The sequence below is a fragment of the Rutilus rutilus genome (genome assembly GCF_951802725.1).
Source record: "Rutilus rutilus genome assembly, chromosome: 4".
NCBI classification, from domain to species: domain Eukaryota; kingdom Metazoa; phylum Chordata; class Actinopteri; order Cypriniformes; family Leuciscidae; genus Rutilus; species Rutilus rutilus.
In genome coordinates, this window is record NC_140212.1 from 42,374,506 (window position 1) to 42,380,505 (window position 6,000).

The 6,000-nt window shown below is 39.9% G+C and overlaps 1 protein-coding gene across 2 annotated transcripts in view; it reads right to left on the minus strand.

Annotated features, from left to right (window-relative positions):
* Nucleotides 1-5,710, minus strand: part of LOC311289268 (sterile alpha motif domain-containing protein 9-like) — a 43,802-nt gene extending 38,092 nt beyond the window's left edge. The window contains exons 1-3 of one of the 2 annotated variants that reach the window (XM_084407106.1): nucleotides 5,624-5,710; nucleotides 2,945-5,151; nucleotides 2,618-2,683 (exon numbers count right to left, since the gene is read on the minus strand). The gene's annotated coding sequence lies outside the window, so the exon portion shown is untranslated. The remainder of the gene's footprint in view (nucleotides 1-2,617; nucleotides 2,684-2,944; nucleotides 5,152-5,623) is intronic. The other variant, XM_084407107.1, reaches the window with a different exon arrangement.
* Nucleotides 5,711-6,000: the final 290 nt, after the last annotated feature.

Here is a 6,000-nt window from a genome sequence, read left to right on the forward strand (position 1 = left end):
GACTTAATTAACTAGACTAAACACTTAAACTACTCTAACATACACACACATACATGCATACAGTTTACCAAGGGAAAGAGAGCTGAAGCAGAATACAGGAAAGCAAGTTATAGCATTGTTTGAAATTCAGCAGATCAACAGCCTTGAGCAAACCATCAGTTTAGTTCTAACACTCCCTTCCTTAAAAAGGGGTAAGGATACTTAATGTATCAAATAATGAGACTTAGTTTGAAACTTGCATGTCTCGCCCATTTGAATTAAACCTCCCTGATGCAATTTGTTGAGGCTCCAGTTGATCTTTGCTGATGTGGTCTTGATGAGAGAGAGCCAGTGGGAGTCAGAGGATATTTAGTGAATGGAAAGACAAGGCCGCAGCCTGGCACAAGCTTGGGGGTCCTTAAACTTCTAGTTCAGCATCATCTTCACATCAGGATTTCAGAAAGGAACTAAGAGGCGTGACTTGCTGATCAGTGATTTTTTTTTTTTTTTTTTAAAGCGTGAAGATGTCACACCCTCTGGAGGAGTGTGAGCCAATAAGAAGTTTTCCCTCTGGAGGAAGATTTTTACGACCCATTGTGTTGTAGCAGGGCATTTGAATATATAATTTGATTGGGTGTTTAGGAAAAGAATCTTCAAGATTCTTATAATACTAATGCGTCACAAATTTAGAAAAATGTCATATAAATTAACAAATCGGGGACGAAGATCAGAGTTTATAGAGACTAAACTATAAAATGCTACACATATGATTTCGGTTAATCATAGTATTAATCATCTTAAAATCAGATTTTAAAAAGGGAAAATGAATACATAGGCCAAACCAAATAAAAGGAAAATCCCATCTCATGGGAAAATTAGATACAGGTTTATACATTTCTCACGTGGTTATATTTAGAATATATACGATTAGATGGCTTTATTTCTCCTCCTCAGCAAGAATGTGACTCAGTGAATCACAATTCCCTGCAAATTCCTTTTGTGGTCGTAAAATTCTTATCAGTCTTAATGTGTCCGGTAACAGGGTTCTGCCAGTGTGTTTGCTTCATTTGGGATGTTAGTTTTGGGGGAAGTTTCATAGACCTTTGTTTGGAGAGTGAGTTTACTGGATTATTCATTAAATATAATGAATAATTTGTGTGTGTCTGATTGGTCCAGATGCTACAACCTTTTTTAGATAACATTTTCCTGTCTCCTTCCGGCAACTTCATCTTCAAGTTAACTTTGGATTCACCGTGGACCAAGTTAATTTCTTTGGATTCAACGTGGACTATCCCAAGAACCCAAACGAATGCTTCAGCACACTCCTGGCAAAATCATCAAGAATCTCAACAATCTCCTGCATCTGGACATGTTCAGCAACTGCTGGGTAGTTTGCCATCAAGCTATGCTACAATTGTCACTGTACTGGAAACTAAGTTGTACAATTTAGTGCTGCAGTTTGTTCAGCAAGCATTTATAAATGAAGAACATAAGCGAGTGCCTGCTAATGGTAACTATGGCAGTATGTCCGGTGGCGCGTCAGCGATGTCAACGCAAGTTTGCGGTGATATGCAGTCCAACTCAGACTGTGAGAGCTGACAGATCCAGCTTGTGGAGATGTTACAAGTGTGGGAAAGAGGGACATATCAAGCGTGACTGTCCAAGTAATAAACAATAGAATGAAACCCAAACGTGAATGTGCAGAAGACTCGTCTGAGAGGGCTTTTATCGCTAAAGAAACCTGGATAAGATGACGCAACAGATCGAGTGGTTGATCAACGCTGGAGCCTCAAAGCACATGACCTGTCATAAAGAAATCCTCCAAAACTACCAGCAATTTCCAAGACCACAGTCCATGAAACTCGGAGACAGCAGAGTGGTTGACACCCGAGAACTTGGTAACGTTAATCTGAGAATGACATTCAAAGTCAGTGATGTCAAAAATGTCACAATGTTAGATGTGCTGTATGTTCACAAGTTATCTGGGAATCTCTTCTCAGTGGGAACTATTGTCAGAGGAGGAAATATGGTGCAGTTCAAAAAAAATCTCGCTGTTGCATCCGCAGTAAAGTTGGAGATCTCCAAAGAATGGGAACACAAAGATCTGACGGGTTGTGTCAGTGGTCGGTATTTTAATTCCTGGTAATATCATTTGGAATAACTATTTTTTGAATAAGCACTTTTTAAATTTTCTCTGAGGTTGAGTTGAGAATGTTCTCTAGGCTTGTAATCAAAAACAGGACATCTGTACATTTGTTTGTTGCAGATTTACAGACAATGCAATTGAGATGTTTGCATTTGCTTGTTGAGGTAGGCTAATATTGCTTGTCTGACAACAAAGTTTCCCATTTGTATTAGCATAATTGCACAAGTTTTAGAATTAATAAAATCTTTAAAAACGAATTACATTGACATTGTCAATGACTTGACAAATAATTATACAATTTACTTTTTATTAAGGAAAATGGTGTAAAAGGTGTGAGTGTGGATTAGTAATCTGGTCCCTTGGTATGAATTAGGGATGGGACGATACACTTAAACTCACGATACGATGCACCTCGATATGCCAGGGTCACGATACGATACGTCACGATACGATATCAAAAAAGAAAAAAAAATTACTGTATAACAAAATTACCTGCTCTGCTGCTGCCCCTGATGTTGAAGCACTGGCCCTAGTGGTTCTTTCATCTATGTCACTGGTCTGAAAAAAATATAATAAAACTAGCTCAAACATTTTTGTCTTTCAATCCTTCACTCCCTCCCTCTCTCACAGACACACGCACACAGAGACACACACTCTCTCTCTCTCTCTCTCTCTCTCTCTCTCTCTCTCTCTCATTGACTAATAACAAAAACAAAAAAACAATATGAGAAATACGTTTTCGGGCTCTGGCCTACACATACAGAGTTACACACACGTGCAGGGCACCTCATTTTTTTTTTCCAATAAAAGTTAGCCTACCTGGTTGCACTGCTCATGAAGTGCTGAAGCTTTTTCACGTATTCGGGCATAGACGGACTCGCGTTGTTCATCATTCAGATGGGACAGGCTTCGGAAATGTGGGTCAAGCGCAGTGCACTCCTGCAGCATGTCATTACAGTCCCCAGAGGACCAGTCCGAGATGTCGAGTAGAATAGCGCTTTTCATGTTGGCGATGGTCTGTGTGTCATTTCCGTCTGGTGACATGCTTTGCTCGATCATGAACTTCAATGGCATTATCAGTGAAACAGTGGGCTCTTTTTCATCATAGACAACTGTTGTGGCTGTCGCACCGTTCCCCGGATATAATTTCTTTTTTTTCATTTAGTTTTACCCTGCTTGATCAGCAGATGGTGCTGCCAGCCTGCCACCATAGACTGTATGTCTACCCCATATACATACACACACATATAATACACTAAATTATTTATATACTACGCAAATCATGCAGCAGTGCCATCTATCTTTATTTTTATCTTTATTTCGCGATCCATTTTTTTCGACCTCGATGCGTTTCGTCACGTTTTGTATCGCGATATTTTGTCAAACGATATTTCGTCCCATCCCTAGTATGAATGAGAAAAAATGTTGGCCCTCCCTGATGTAGAGGGAGAAACAAAAAAACAAAAAAACTTGGGAGGAGTCAGACAATTAAATCCAATGATGCAACGGCAGAGTTTCTTGTCCACTATATTACAGCAAAGCAAACTGTCAAATTATCCTCCATTGCACACAGAGCTGAAGATCTTTGCCCGAACCCGATGGGATCTGACGGGTTCGGTCTTAATTTCTATCATTTTACACAGGCTCGGGCTTGTGCTCCGGGTTGGGCAATAAATGAGCGGTCAGGTGATACGTTTCGATTAGCGCGAAAATGGATGCTGAGGAGGAGAAATGGAGGCTGGCCTCTGGTGATTATGTTTTGGTTTCACCAGCAAAGAAAGTTTGCCAGTAGCAGCAGCAGTGAAAGGGTGTTCAGTGTTGCTGGACACATCATCATTGAGTGCAGGACCGCGCTGAAGCCATCTACAGTGGATTCAATAATTTTCCTCCACAAAAACATGTAGCCTAATCTTGGTGAGTAAAGGTTTTTCAAATTCTTTTTTTAGTCTAGGGGGAGAGTCATCCAACTTTTGTATTTCATGAAAACAGCAAAATTTCAAAGTGGCTTGTTTTATGCATATTTTTCCATGTAGCTCCATGTGGCTCTCTCAGTCTTAGCCCCCATCGCTAGCAGATGGGTCTGACCCAACAAAAATCCAGTTTGTCGCTGTTTTTGACCGTGCACGCACGCTTCGGGCATACGCACTCGGAAAAAGTGCATCATGTCAGAACACAAGGCCAATGAAATGTTTACCCGGCAAAGCTTTAAAGCATGTGTAAATAATGAACTTTTGTGATTGCGAATAAGTGCAGTGTCCTGTGTATAACATTTTTATAAACAGCCTAAATATAACATTTTTCATGAGCTGAATTTTTCTATGTACACAAAAGGCCTATTTCTCTCAAATCTGTCTAAATCTGTTAGTGAGCACTTCTCCTTTGCCGAGATAATCCATCCATCTCACAGGTGTGACATATCAAGATGCTGATTAGACAGCATGATTATTGCACAGGTGTGCCTAACACCGTGTCCTAACCAGACGTGATGCGATAAGATTCCAGCGGCAATTTGTCTGTCCACACTAGACGCGACATGACTGCGAGATGCGTCAAAATCAGTCAAAACTCTCACAAGTGCACGGCACCAGAGAGTAATCTTGACGGCACTCGCAAGAAAATGGATAAGTAGCTACATAATTAAATTCACAAATACGCACTGCAAACGCAGCAAATGTGAAAGCACTTCCAGCGTGCTGCTCCTGTACCGCACACGCACTGCACATGGAGTATGCAACAATGGCTATCTGAACATCTTTGTCAAGCACAAACCAGTACAGAACTAATCAATAAATTATCGGGGAGGGTCATGCCTTTTTTCACAATCATTTTGGAGGGTCATAGAAAAAATTATTGCTGGCGAAGGGAGGGTCAAGTCTTTTTTGACTACAGATCTCAAAACTCCTCCGGTAGCCCCTTAAATAAAAAACAAACAGTCCCACCTTTCATGTTTATGAATGTTTAGCATGAAGCTAAGTTTACTTACCTTTACATGCGTTTAAAGATCCTTCCTCAGCTAAAGTTGATCCCTATAGGAAAGGAGTTTTGCTTACATTTAAGTTATGTATTGTAGTGAGACTTTTTCCACTGAAACCCTTAAAAAAAACATTTCTGTGATTTGCCTGTGACGTGCAGAACAAGGCACAAAGGTGCCTTTCACAAAGGTTTTCTGCTTCCTGAACACCTACAACCTGTCCAACTGGTCTAACACTTTCACTGTAAATTCAAGCAGGAGTGGCCCATGGCATAGGCCAGTGTTTCCCAACCTTTTAATAAAAAGGATATAAAGTTTATTGTTGCTATATAGGTGTTCAGTTTTCTTGTTGTTGAAATCTCATGATCAAAATCTCATGACACAAACGATGAAGCACTGCACATGATATTTAAAACACTATTTTTTTTTCTCGATTAGACGGCAAAGACTATTCTCAGCTCTTCAAATACAAAAAATGTAAGCCTTAATGGACAGTGTGTCTTGAGTAAATAAAACGCTGTACTTACGCAAACATCAGTTCTTTATTTTCCCTTGCATTGCAAACAATCAGAGATCTCTCCAAACTGTGCACTGGCGAAGTACATTCTAAACGGAGGGGGATGGAGTTATGCGGTTTGACTGACAGTTTGAGGAGCCAATGGTTTAGTCACAACCTCTTTTAAATGCTTTTTATTGGTTAAATATTTGTAAACCCCACATACAGACTTAAAAGATGACAAATAGCATTCATTTTATAAAACAATGACAAATGTTTTAGTGCGGCACAGTGGTTGGGAAGTTGAACACATGAAGTGGCAAAATAATTTTTTTTTTTTTAAAGTGCATGTTGTAAATGTAGCCCAAGAACTGTGATCCTTTTTTCCTCTGCAGCAGATTTTTGACA